This window comes from Pseudophryne corroboree, chromosome 1 (genome assembly GCF_028390025.1).
Source record: "Pseudophryne corroboree isolate aPseCor3 chromosome 1, aPseCor3.hap2, whole genome shotgun sequence".
Taxonomy (NCBI): Eukaryota; Metazoa; Chordata; class Amphibia; order Anura; family Myobatrachidae; genus Pseudophryne; species Pseudophryne corroboree.
In genome coordinates, this window is record NC_086444.1 from 409,386,517 (window position 1) to 409,401,488 (window position 14,972).

A 14,972-nucleotide genomic window follows, 5' to 3' on the forward strand; every position below is an offset into this window, starting at 1 on the left:
TCATGGATCAGGTCAGAGGCCGGATGCTCTGTTCTTTCTATCAGGTGCCGTTTAACGACGTGCTCGTAATGAGTGTGAGTATAAGGAGCTTGGGCACCGCGGTGAATGTCTTTCATTTTGATATGGGATACAGTCATTACTTCAGGCAGTACTTTTCCAATGTAACACAATCCCTCTGAGTTTGGGGCAAGCCACTTATACGCCTTTCTCCCGCATATGAAATATGCATCATCGGGGAGAACATATGGGACTGAGTATGACATAACCATGTTACAAATTTTCCATGTGAAATCTCCTAACTCTAATTCTCCCATCTGTCTAGTACACATATCTATTTGTACGATATGTGCACAGTATCCTGGTGATACTTCTCCAACTCGCATGGTCCTACTTCCTAAAGTGTACCTATACCGGAAAAATCTTCCAATGTCGGCTATCTGGCGTATAAGTTCTGTGTCTATGGGCATTCTGTCGGCTCTATGTGAGAATGTCATGGTTTGATTACTCCATGACACTTCCCAATTTCCCGGCTTTCGGGGATTGGAAATGTTAAAGCATACTAAGGACCTATCCACATGATATTGGTGGAGCTTCAAACTAGGAGGACTAGAGATATTAAACCTCTTGTCCACCGGCCTCCCACCACTTAACTCAAGTACCTCTCCTACAGTTAAAGGGAATGGTACTAGCCCTGATTTGCTGTGACCTTGAGGTACTTGAGAGCATACCCAACAGTCTGTCTGGTTTAACACTTTACCCACTAAGGAGTGATAGTCACTCAATGGATGCCGGTCCATGTGGATATTAAAACTGGACTGACATTTCTTGATGCACCCATCCTCAACTATATTGTCACAGTGCCTACAGATGCAGTTCTCTTCAGCTAACAATCCTTCACAATTCCTTCTATTGTCAATGCTATCAGATCGTTTTCTGATACTCGCCTTTACTCAGTGATTGTGCTGCTCTTGGAAATCTACGCCTCCATTCTGGTCATCAGAACCATTCCAGATCCTTTCTCGACCTCCATGGTACTCTCACCGAAACAGACTGCTCTGGTCAACAACAGGATCAACAGGAAAATCCGGATCACAGTCTCTTGGGGCAAGTCCATGATGCTTTTGTCCTTTAGTCTTGTTGTTCTTCTTGCTCTGTTGTCATCTCAAAGGTGCTGTCTCTCAGTCTTCCAAACGAACATTCTGGTGATACAATATTCCTTTCAAATCTGCGATCTTTCTGTAAGGAGCAAAAATCTTGCATTACCATTTGTCTAACTGATGTGTGACATACCATCTGTAAAGCATGAGAACATGAGAGAGAAGAGGGAAAAACAAACAAACGAGAGAGAGAACAATTCATATAAATATGTTACATAAAACAACAAACTAAAAAAAACATTGTCAGATCTTCTGTTCACCATCAGGCTGTCACACCAACACATCCATTGGTATCTTTGCGCAGTCTCCCCCACCAGTATTTCCACACTCCACCCTTTTGTGCCTGGCCAGGATACATCGATGTCGGTAGGTCACACTGGGGTTAGGTAGACTTCTGCAAAGACCAAGTAGCTATGTGATTGTTTGAGTTCTGCCGATGAACGTCAGAGATGGGGAAAAAAAAACATTTACAGATAAATTACAAAGTTTACCCGGCCGTTCCTGTGTCTACAAGGAACTGACCTCCCAATTTCATTGACTGTAACCTCAGGTTTACTACCAGTCCTAATGATCACCTTTCCTGACTGCATCTTACAGGTGCGGCCCAAACTTCTTCCTATATGATCCCTGATTACAATTTTGTGTGTCATAACTCTGCTCATGTTTTTGTCTGGGGGGTCTGACTTTATGTGGGCTGTTACAGTTGCTGGCATAATGCCCTTCTCTTTTACAAAGATAACAAACCCTTGGCTTCCTCCATGTGCCAGTGGCCTGGGGTTTCGGTCGATTTGGTGCCTCCTCTAGTGCTTGGATGCTCATCACCATCAACCGCTCTCCCTGTGCTTCCCTGATTCCTTGGATACCATGGTTATGTTGTTGTCTAGGGGGTTGATATACCTTCTGTAAATCTTTGAACATACAATCTCGTGCATAATGACCTTCCTTCTGGCAATTATAACACCTTATCACCTTTGACTTACCCACAGGGATCTGAGGCTTCTTACCTCCCTGTGCTTCCCGGTGCTTGCTGATGTTTTGCTCATGCCCAACAGCGGACTTTCTTAATGCAGCCACAGAGATATTTCTCCAGTTTGGGTTGGTGGTCTGTACCCTTGTTCTCAACACTTCCTTTAAACCACTCATTAATACCTTAAACCGCTACCTCTCTATGCTGTGCATTTCTCTCAATGTCTGTGATCCCAGTGTCTCTAGCCATTACTTGCAGTGCTCGATTGAAATAATTAGAAGTACTTTCCCCTTCTTTTTGTCTTATGGAGAAGATTTTGTTCCACTCGACAACGGCTGGGAAATATACTCCTAACTGTCGGTTGATCTGCTTAATACATTCCTGATTGTGTTCCTCCGTTTGAGGTACTTCTGTGTCTAATTTACAATCAGTAATAAATTTCGCAGGGTCAACACTGGAGGGCAAACATGCCCTCAGCACTGTCCGCCAATCTTTGTTGGTGGGTTCTGTGGAGTTTCCTAGTTCTTTAATAAACCTCTGACATGCAACTAGATCTTTCCTAGGATCAGGGAATTCAGACATAATTGCTCTCAATTCCATCCGGGACCAGGGACTGGTCAAGGCAATGGGCAATGCGCCATTGCACTGTCCCTGACGGGAATGATTCCCTGAGCGTCAGTCTTCCCATTGGGGACTGTGATCACCCTGACAGGATTAAATTCAACTACATCATCTTGTGTTGGCTCTACAATAAGAGGTACATTTGTTTGTGCGTTATATATAACACCGTACGTACCTGTGGACACGACCTCATATGACCCTCCGTTAGGGGGTTTGATTACTGCCTTTACCGATTTGGTTGCGTCCACCTGGATGTCTTGTATGATGGCTGCTGGAAAAGGTGCCGACATCGTGCTGGGCTCACTTTCTTGCTGGTAATCCTGAGGGAAGTTTAACATGGGGTGCAACTTGCACGGGTTAACAGTTGTACATTTAACAGTTTTACTTTTATCATTGTTACATTCGTTACAATTATTCTTATCATCAATAATACAGTTGCTAAGTGCATGTTTATCATACCCCAGTGTGCCATTCTCTGTAACCACCTTCTCTCTTGTTGCCACATTTTTCTTACCACAGTGAGAGTCAGCTGTGTAAGCTAATCCTCCTTGTATTTCACCTTCCTGTTGCCATAACTGTAAACAATCATAATGTCTGATTCGTTTCTTTGCAGATTTAATGAGACATATCCTTCTCCTTAGATTTTGTAACACCTTAGGGCTAAAACTGCCTACTCGTGGGAACTTTTCCCCGTCATGCACAGTCATTCTTTCCCATTCATTGAATAATACCTCTGCTTGTGATACATTTCGGACCTCCTGGTCTGTATCACACGTTATCCTTGCCGACCTTATGGGCCGGTTTACTAAATCAACCGGAACCAGGGTTGATCGCCCCCTACCTGAACAACTGGCCCCCATCTTTGCAGGTGTTGCTTTCACTACCTCTGACCTTCAAATCAGGGTCTTCAGCGAACCCTTACAAAAACCAAGATGTCCGGGGTAGGCAGACGGTGAAACTTTACCGAGTACCTTCACACACTCTCGCCCACGTTGGCCAGTACTTCAATCACTGATGTAGAGCTGCCGTACCCAACCTAGGGCCCCTATAAACCTTTATTTACTGGGGCGTGTGGGAGTAGGTTACCCGTCCCCAGCAAGTATCGGTTGTTAGAGAATTCCCGAGTGACCAGCGAATCTCCCTTAAAATAAAAAAATTACACAAATCACGTTAGAATGTACAAATAGCGTTTATGACCCCTCTAGCGTACGCAAACGGTACTGGGTCAAATTACAAACTAATGCACACAATTACATGCGGTACAATCGTACTGCACATAAGCAACTAATCTTATGTGCGGAACGACCAGTGGAATCGAAAATTGCGGCTGCGAATTCCTTCAGCAAGAGCTTGTTGGCCTATATGGGTACTGAGGGAACAAAGGTTTTTGATCCTGCACAGACCTAGATTCAAAATTACACAGTGAATTATCTGAAAACCAGAAATGGACAATACTATTTGGAAATTCCTGTCTGTCCGTGTGGCGGTGCGCCCGGAGTCATAAGAAACAGGCAAAGGTATATGTACAAGGAGAAAAAGTATGACTCTTGTTTGGGCGCACTCTTATTATATTATCATAAATGATGGTTAGTAAGAGATAAGTCTATAACTTGAATGATGTCGTCTTTAGTTAGTACCCTTCTCCACACATAAAAACTCATAACAAAATAAATTCAACATAGCCATGATTATACAATGCGGGAAATATGTCTGGATGAAAACACTTATTTAATTTCAAAGTGTATATGAAATGTTCAGATCTTATTTATGCCTGGATAAATGCATATAGGAAAAGTAGCTACATCTCAAGCTGCCTCCGTCTGCCCAAGATCTGTACAAACTTGGTTTGTATTAATGCGACCCTAGTTGGGTTGGATACGTGAGTGGGAGAACCCACACACTTGTTAACAATTCTGATTATTTGCCACTATCATTGGTAGGTAAATCGTCACAATTGGAGATTAAAGAAGTAGTTGGATGAAGAATAAGTGGTGATACTGCTGTTAGCGTTTTTACTATAAGGAAGAAAAGCTTACCTACTTCACCAGGTATTCCCTAGCAGTCGCCTGTCTAGGTACTGACCTAGCCCACCTCCGTTTAGCTTCCAAGATCGGACGAGATTGGGCGTGAACGTAGGGGTATGGTCGTAGGGAGAACTTGCCCTATATCACCAATGAGAGTGCACCGAAACAGAAGGAATGATTCCTTCTTCAAAGAAAGAATAAATGATTGATCAGACTGTATTATCGAATTGGGCAAGTCGTAGTAGACAAAATAGGTGTGAATCTGCTGTCCACGTTAGACTGGAGAGACGCGTCCCTGAGAGAACACGTTCCCCAGAATCATGGATGAGAGTTCACAGAAGGAAGGAAAGTGAGAATATAGTAACAGAATATAGGAAGTATTGTGAGCACAGTTTATTATGATGCTCTGGGTCTCCTTTTGGTCACCTGTGTTGTTTCAATATCGTGAATTTAGGTGACGGTAAAAGGTATCATACAGGTATCACAAAGAAGGAGAAACAACACAAAGACTGTAATCATATGACCATGTACAGACCAATAAGTTCATGTAATGGGTGCCAAACCGCTGGATACGGGGTTATGGGTGTTTAACACATCCTATTAAATAACCTGAAAAGCTGTTATGATAACCTGAAAAAATCCAAATGGTATTTTATGACAGTGGCAAAGTATATTCCTGTTGGTAACAGTTAATGCTTGTATTATCAAAAGATTATAAAAATGAATGAGACTGATGAGTTGTCACCAATCAAACAGACCCCTTGGTGACAGGTCCTCGAGGGGACAGACACATAGAGTATGCCTTTAAGGAGCTGCCTAGGGCAAGCTAATTACACAATCAAACAAAATCAATTTCTGCAATCATGAATAAATGCAGAGATTTGATTCGCATAAAACAAAAGAATTGAGCGGAAACAACGAGGTCAAATCCTGTAACCATGCATCTGTACTGAGATATTGTTGCTTATTGTGCATAGACAAAAATGTATTTTATATTTAGCGAATATGCTGTGCTCATTCTCTGGGAGCATAAACTGTGTAAATAGCAACACTATTTATCTGAGATATACAATGTGATTAGCTGAGGCATGAGGATTTGAGCCAGTAAAGACAAAAAATTGATAAATTTAAATTAAATTAGACCTCTCCAGCTCGTACGCAGGCAGTGTGTATGAAGAAAAGGCGGGGACCCCAATTGTCCACCGCTATCACGAGGCTATGTCACCTGGTTACGTCACAATTTGCTTACATGGGGGAGTGCATGTGTGTGCAGCATAGTCAAACTTGAAAATATTAAACTATGGCAGAAGTGCTTAATCAGACAAAGGAGCAGAGAGTGTAACTCAGTATAATCTGCATGTCCTGTGGCTGCTGAAACAACCCACAGGCGGTGTGCCCGCTGAAAAAGCGGAGACCAAACTTAAAGTGTCAAACAGGCAAAAGTGCCAAAGATAAGATAATTAAGGTAATAAATATCACCCATTCAGTTGTTCAGATAGGAGAGGTGCCCACTAGAAAAACGCGTTTCACCCGGTCACGGGCTTGTTCACTTTCATTCTGAGCAACTCCTAGGAAGCAGAGGTTTGAATATTTAATGGAACCTGTCATTAATGTCAGCCAATGACTGGTCCTGTGGGCGGGGTTACACTGAGCTGATAGTCCTATCAGTAGCCTTGTGCTTTAGGGGAGGACTGGCTGATGTCACTAGATTAGTCAGAGTGGGGCGGAAGTTGTACTTGTTACTTCCGCCCTCACCGTGGGGCTACGATATGGCCCGAAAGAGTGACTGGTGGGTGTCCCGCTATGCGGGCTGGGGATGGACTAGGAGGGACCATGGTTACTGGCGCCTGGATTGTGATCATCCGGGCGGGGGCCGCGATCGGCGGTATACGCTGTGGAAAGTGTATGGGCGGAAGCCGTCACCCTAGGCTCCGCCCATACCAACCACAGGTCGGTTGCTAAGGTGCTTGTGCCGCTAATTGTAATCTGTGGGCGGAAGTGATCAGCTGAGCTTGCGCCCAATCAGCTGGGTGAACCGGGGTTGCTAGGATACACTCACGGATTCTGCAAACCACGGAAGGGGGGAGAGAGAGAAGATGCCAGGATGCTCCACCCCCCTCCTATCTGTGCTATATTGGCAGATTGTAATTGAGTCTCTGTTTATTTATGTGGGGAATGTGATTGAATGGTGATGCCCATGTTCTTTCTAAGGAACGGGAAATAAACATAATTATGAATTTTAGGATTGTGATGATTATTTATGTACATGAAATAAGAATGAGATTAATAATGAAGGTAGAAATGAATAAAAATGAAAATAAAAATAAAAATAAAAAAATATGAATAAAAATAAAAATAAAAATACAAATAAAAAAATATATAATAATATAAAAATATAAAAAAATATATATATAAAAAAATTATAAAAATATATAAAATTAAATAATGATGATAAAGAAAAATTGAAAATAAATGTGAGCATAGTGAAAGTTATGAGTATGAGAATAAAAATAATAAATATAAGAATAAAGATAAAAATACTTATAAAGGATGAGATGGATAATAGTGAAAATAAATATAAAAATAAGAATTGTTGATTAAATATATATATATATATATACATATCCATAAATGAGAATTACAGGGTTATGCTAGGATAGGTAAATAATATGGGGGGCTTATTTGGACATAAGATTGGGGAAGGGAAGGAAGGGGAGAGGGGGAGACGGGGTGGGGAAATATTGGGAAATCGTGCGATTGGAAAAAGGTGAGACAGAGAGGTGTTGATAAGAATTACTGGGATGATTGTGGTAGGGTGAATATAAAGTGTTCACCTTGGTTGGCATGCCCAGGAGACTGCCTGTCTGTGTAGAACATGGAGGTACTGGATATGTGTCTGTGTGTGATGACAGTTAATTAGCCTGGGGGGAGAGAAATGGGGAGGAAAAATATATGGTTGTGTGTGGGAATGTGTGAGTCGGAGTGTGTGTCTATGATAGTGCCTGTCCTTGACTGGTGAATATGATGTAATTAGTGATAAGAGGTGATTGAGTTCAAGTGTAGAAAATTATAAAGAACAGTATGTGCTGTGAAAGATGTGAGTGAGGAAAGTGTACCTTGGGTGATAAGGTTTGAAAGTTGGTGCTGCTAACGTGTGTTAGTGGTGAATGCTGAGACAGGCAGTCTCCTGGGCATGCCAACCAAGGTGAACACTTTATATTCACCCTACCACAATCATCCCAGTAATTCTTATCAACACCTCTCTGTCTCACCTTTTTCCAATCGCACGATTTCCCAATATTTCCCCACCCCGTCTCCCCCTCTCCCCTTCCTTCCCTTCCCCAATCTTATGTCCAAATAAGCCCCCCATATTATTTACCTATCCTAGCATAACCCTGTAATTCTCATTTATGGATATGTATATATATATATATATATATATATTTTTAATCAACAATTCTTATTTTTATATTTATTTTCACTATTATCCATCTCATCCTTTATAAGTATTTTTATCTTTATTCTTATATTTATTATTTTTATTCTCATACTCATAACTTTCACTATGCTCACATTTATTTTCAATTTTTCTTTATCATCATTATTTAATTTTATATATTTTTATAATTTTTTTATATATATATTTTTTTATATTTTTATATTATTATATATTTTTTTATTTGTATTTTTATTTTTATTCATATTTTTTTTATTTTTATTTTTATTTTAATTTTTATTCATTTCTACCTTCATTATTAATCTCATTCTTATTTCATGTACATAAATAATCATCACAATCCTAAAATTCATAATTATGTTTATTTCCCGTTCCTTAGAAAGAACATGGGCATCACCATTCAATCACATTCCCCACATAAATAAACAGAGACTCAATTACAATCTGCCAATATAGCACAGATAGGAGGGGGGTGGAGCATCCTGGCATCTTCTCTCTCTCCCCCCTTCCGTGGTTTGCAGAATCCGTGAGTGTATCCTAGCAACCCCGGTTCACCCAGCTGATTGGGCGCAAGCTCAGCTGATCACTTCCGCCCTCACAAAAGTACCACTTCCGCCCACAGATTACAATTAGCGGCACAAGCACCTTAGCAACCGACCTGTGGTTGGTATGGGCGGAGCCTAGGGTGACGGCTTCCGCCCATACACTTTCCACAGCGTATACCGCCGATCGCGGCCCCCGCCCGGATGATCACAATCCAGGCGCCAGTAACCATGGTCCCTCCTAGTCCATCCCCAGCCCGCATAGCGGGACACCCACCAGTCACTCTTTCGGGCCATATCGTAGCCCCACGGTGAGGGCGGAAGTAACAAGTACAACTTCCGCCCCACTCTGACTAATCTAGTGACATCAGCCAGTCCTCCCCTAAAGCACAAGGCTACTGATAGGACTATCAGCTCAGTGTAACCCCGCCCACAGGACCAGTCATTGGCTGACATTAATGACAGGTTCCATTAAATATTCAAACCTCTGCTTCCTAGGAGTTGCTCAGAATGAAAGTGAACAAGCCCGTGACCGGGTGAAACGCGTTTTTCTAGTGGGCACCTCTCCTATCTGAACAACTGAATGGGTGATATTTATTACCTTAATTACCTTATCTTTGGCACTTTTGCCTGTTTGACACTTTAAGTTTGGTCTCCGCTTTTTCAGCGGGCACACCGCCTGTGGGTTGTTTCAGCAGCCACAGGACATGCAGATTATACTGAGTTACACTCTCTGCTCCTTTGTCTGATTAAGCACTTCTGCCATAGTTTAATATTTTCAAGTTTGACTATGCTGCACACACATGCACTCCCCCATGTAAGCAAATTGTGACGTAACCAGGTGACATAGCCTCGTGATAGCGGTGGACAATTGGGGTCCCCGCCTTTTCTTCATACACACTGCCTGCGTACGAGCTGGAGAGGTCTAATTTAATTTAAATTTATCAATTTTTTGTCTTTACTGGCTCAAATCCTCATGCCTCAGCTAATCACATTGTATATCTCAGATAAATAGTGTTGCTATTTACACAGTTTATGCTCCCAGAGAATGAGCACAGCATATTCGCTAAATATAAAATACATTTTTGTCTATGCACAATAAGCAACAATATCTCAGTACAGATGCATGGTTACAGGATTTGACCTCGTTGTTTCCGCTCAATTCTTTTGTTTTATGCGAATCAAATCTCTGCACTTATTCATGATTGCAGAAATTGATTTTGTTTGATTGTGTAATTAGCTTGCCCTAGGCAGCTCCTTAAAGGCATACTCTATGTGTCTGTCCCCTCGAGGACCTGTCACCAAGGGGTCTGTTTGATTGGTGACAACTCATCAGTCTCATTCATTTTTATAATCTTTTGATAATACAAGCATTAACTGTTACCAACAGGAATATACTTTGCCACTGTCATAAAATACCATTTGGATTTTTTCAGGTTATCATAACAGCTTTTCAGGTTATTTAATAGGATGTGTTAAACACCCATAACCCCGTATCCAGCGGTTTGGCACCCATTACATGAACTTATTGGTCTGTACATGGTCATATGATTACAGTCTTTGTGTTGTTTCTCCTTCTTTGTGATACCTGTATGATACCTTTTACCGTCACCTAAATTCACGATATTGAAACAACACAGGTGACCAAAAGGAGACCCAGAGCATCATAATAAACTGTGCTCACAATACTTCCTATATTCTGTTACTATATTCTCACTTTCCTTCCTTCTGTGAACTCTCATCCATGATTCTGGGGAACGTGTTCTCTCAGGGACGCGTCTCTCCAGTCTAACGTGGACAGCAGATTCACACCTATTTTGTCTACTACGACTTGCCCAATTCGATAATACAGTCTGATCAATCATTTATTCTTTCTTTGAAGAAGGAATCATTCCTTCTGTTTCGGTGCACTCTCATTGGTGATATAGGGCAAGTTCTCCCTACGACCATACCCCTACGTTCACGCCCAATCTCGTCCGATCTTGGAAGCTAAACGGAGGTGGGCTAGGTCAGTACCTAGACAGGCGACTGCTAGGGAATACCTGGTGAAGTAGGTAAGCTTTTCTTCCCTATAGTAAAAACGCCAACAGCAGTATCACAACTTATTCTTCATCCAACTACTTCTTTAATCTCCAATTGTGACGATTTACCTACCAATGATAGTGGCAAATAATCAGAATTGTTAACAAGTGTGTGGGTTCTCCCACTCACGTATCCAACCCAACTAGGGTCGCATTAATACAAACCAAGTTTGTACAGATCTTGGGCAGACGGAGGCAGCTTGAGATGTAGCTACTTTTCCTATATGCATTTATCCAGGCATAAATAAGATCTGAACATTTCATATACACTTTGAAATTAAATAAGTGTTTTCATCCAGACATATTTCCCGCATTGTATAATCATGGCTATGTTGAATTTATTTTGTTATGAGTTTTTATGTGTGGAGAAGGGTACTAACTAAAGACGACATCATTCAAGTTATAGACTTATCTCTTACTAACCATCATTTATGATAATATAATAAGAGTGCGCCCAAACAAGAGTCATACTTTTTCTCCTTGTACATATACCTTTGCCTATATGGGTACTGCACCAACCCCCTGGGTTGTGCCTCTTTTCTCTATCTATAGCGGACTTCCTAGTCTGCTGTACTTAGACCTCCTGGTCTGTCCCTGGACCTCCTTGTCCGTGACCTCCTGGTCTGTGTCTACAGTAGACTTTCTAATCTGCTATACTCTAATGCTCTAATTATAAGATTAACAAGGGATGCCTCCCAAGCCACCACGTGCTGTCACTTTCACGGATGTACCTCTGCGAGAACCCGACTTCTACGTTCCAACAAAAATGAGAAAATACTTATATATACACACTCTTTCACCTCATATACTCTTTACTTTCGTTTCTGTACAGAAAATTTAATCCCTTTCATTCAGTATCGCAGTCAAGTCCTAGAGGAGTTGCAACTAGAGAAGGTTCCTTTTAGATTAAAATTTAGGATACTAAGATTGACTTGCGCTATTATCACGTTGCCTCCGTATCGCCTACTAAAACAATACTATCATGTGATTTGCATTACGTGGGCGTACCCAGACGCTCCGTTGCGTAATATACGCTCCGTGCATCGGCCCTTGCGTCACGTACGCTCGTTCTGCCCCTTGTTAGAGACACGTGTACGCAGGCCAGATATGTCCACAGAAATACAACTAACACGTTTATATCAATGTAAATGATCTTTAACTGTAATCATCTACCGAGCACCACACAGATCTTTCCTTGTATCTTCAGGCAAAGCCGTGTGCGTGTTTTACAAATTACTCCTTAACGTATTATTTTTTACTTTTAACTACCAATAGCAACAAATCTTTCTCAGCACGTTATCAATTATAAATGGCAAACAGGAAAGTGAGATATGTGAAAATACACAGATGAAAATGCAATTCTAAATTAATCTAATAACATACATTAATGTAAGCACGCACATATAGATATTACATCTATGAAACCCTATTCAGTGCTTCTAATTTGCATATGAATGTGCTTTTTAACTATCTGTGAAGGCGATTTCTTTCACTGCTGGGAGAGAAAAAAAAAACCCCAAAACCCAGTTACACAGGTTCATTTGCATTTCAATGGCCCATCTCACAAGTAGCAGAGTTAAACAGGCTCTTGAAGGGAGAAAGAGAAAGAAAAAAAAAACACAACTTTGTTTTATTTGTGTATTTCCTAAATCAAATATTCATTTTACTATTAACTTATATTAAACTCTATCTGAACCACTTATGATTGACTATGATATGGATTAAATAAATGCATTAAAAACTCATTAAATGGTGATTTCTTTTTGACAATGGATGGCTGATTATTTTCCGAGTCAACTGAAAATCAGCCATTCAGATTTTTTTTTGACCTTCCCAAAATGGCCGCTGCTCCTCCCCCTTCCACATCCATGAGGTTTACACAAAATGGAGGACAGACCATGCAGCTTCTTTTGTCACAAAGAAAATCATCATGCCAGCCCCTAAAGTTATTCTAGGCCTGAGGTAAAAATAAAACTATCAAGCCATGCAGAGCGACCAAAAATACTTTTAAACCTATTTAAACAGACAAGCAATCCAATCTGCGTGTGCAGTTGGCACCAAATAGAAATTAAAACCAGATTTAAAAAGACAATAGCTTAATGTTCCTACCTTCTTCGGATTCCACCAGCATCCCTACAAACAAGAGAATCAGACGCAGACTCTCATCTGATCAGCACTACAAGATACTACCTACCCGCCCTTTGGTGATCGATAAAGTCTGCGTTTTTTTCCCGCCTGACTGCGGATATGAGGTGGACCGGACTATGAGCCCCCAATTGATAGAGTCAGTTATCTACCTTTTAACATTAGCTATATACTAATACCGTGTAGCCGTAATGGCCGCTAAACCACGTGCACGTGATACGCACTCCGTACGCTATTTGCGTATGAAGGCCTCGCACGTGGTACGCAAATTATGTACACACGCTACGCTGGGTGTATGGAATACACACAGCGAGCGTACACACAGACAGTAACCTTTATAAACTTTAAACACAGAATATGTTCACACTGTATACCTTGGTACTGTAACACTGTAATAATGTACTGCTTATAGACCTTCTTAACCTTGTTAATATAAAAGTTGCTTGAGCGATTGAGATGCTCCGAATACCCTCAGCAATGTAATAAACACACAATACCTTGCTAAGGTTCCAAAACCTTTACTAATGAGATTTAGTTATGTAAAAAGGGAAAATACAGTTAACATCTTATACACTACAGACTAACATCAATATCTAACAGAATAACTACACATAAATATACAATAGCGTCTTAATCCTTAACAATAAGAGAGAGAGAGAGAACGTGGCAAAATACAGTCAGAGAATAAGGTTGGTCACAGAGAAAAACTTACACACTGGGGAATGATCGCTGCGCAGTCCTGGTCATCAGCTCTCAAGTTAGTCAGTGATGAAAACCTTTTGTGGAGAGTAGACTAAGCTGGCCCAGCCTGGCTGTTTCTTATATACCCTGCATACAGCATATTACAAAGGGCCCTTCAATCTCATTGTTCATTGGACACAGGAATCTGTCTTCACATTACAACAAAAGGTCATAGGTTTGTTTGAAGAGGTGGGCTGTGACTATTCCAGACTGCTCAGGTGGGAGGGAATCCCAGGATTCCCACCACATGGATAATGAACCGCAAATACAGTAAATGTCCAGAAACTACTTATAGACATAACTATACGCAGGAGCGATTAATCTCTACCTAACCAGCACCGGATTGTTTCTAATAAAATACTCTTCGGTTAGGTACCAAACACCACCGCTCAAACCCTGTCTGACCCTTCGTATTATGCAAAGAGGAATTCCTTTGTTCATGAACCAGTTATACTAAACAAACTTACAGTTATTATTAAGGGGACCATTACCTATAAAACATACTATTCGGATTAACTATGTAACGATCGAGTCGCCCGCCAGACGCACACAAACTCTACTGTAAATGCACATACCACGCACCTGAGCGCACGACCGTGGAGGCCCCGTCACGCAACTGCGAATATGCACACTCACGGGAGAGAATGTGCACGTGCAGCGGGCAAGCGCATGGGGTTAATATATGGCAACGTGCAGCATGATATTTTTCGACTTTGACAGGAGTTACAAGCCTACAAGAAGGAACTGATCGAGCACAGGATGGTCCTTAATTACGTCACAGCCGTGACAGGTGGGTACTGTGTTACTCTGGCAACTCAATATGGTGTGAAGTGCTGTACGTATATTACGAACAGCACTGACGACCCCACGGAGATCATCGATCAGAAGATGGACGAGATCTTGCAGTTGAAGTGGGAGTTCAGGAGGAAGCACAACCTTACCTTAGCGACTGTGAGTAATGAACTGACCGGCTGGGTCTCATGGTTGAACTCACGCAAATGGTTCTCAGGTTTAGGAGAGTGGGCTCAAAATGTCATTATGAGTGTGGGGAAGTTTCTCCTTTGTATCCTGGGAGTCATCATAATTATTGGTTTGATATTTAGGTGTGTTCAAATTCTAATGCGGCGCAAGCACGGCACAAATTTGATGAGTCTAAGGAGCGAGGGCGCTGTTACAGCAGCAGATTTAATTTATGATCCATCCATAGAGACAGCGTTATGATAAGGATTGCAAATGA

General features: G+C 41.4%; 1 protein-coding gene and 2 pseudogenes across 1 annotated transcript in view; 1 reads left to right on the top strand and 2 right to left on the bottom strand.

Annotated features, from left to right (window-relative positions):
* The window catches only part of FICD (FIC domain protein adenylyltransferase), a 1,034,845-nt gene that overhangs the window by 70,800 nt on the left and 949,073 nt on the right, over positions 1-14,972 (bottom strand). The window lies entirely within an intron of this gene.
* LOC134949380 (5S ribosomal RNA) lies at positions 4,779-4,897 on the bottom strand (annotated as a pseudogene).
* Positions 10,707-10,825, top strand: LOC134949385 (5S ribosomal RNA; annotated as a pseudogene).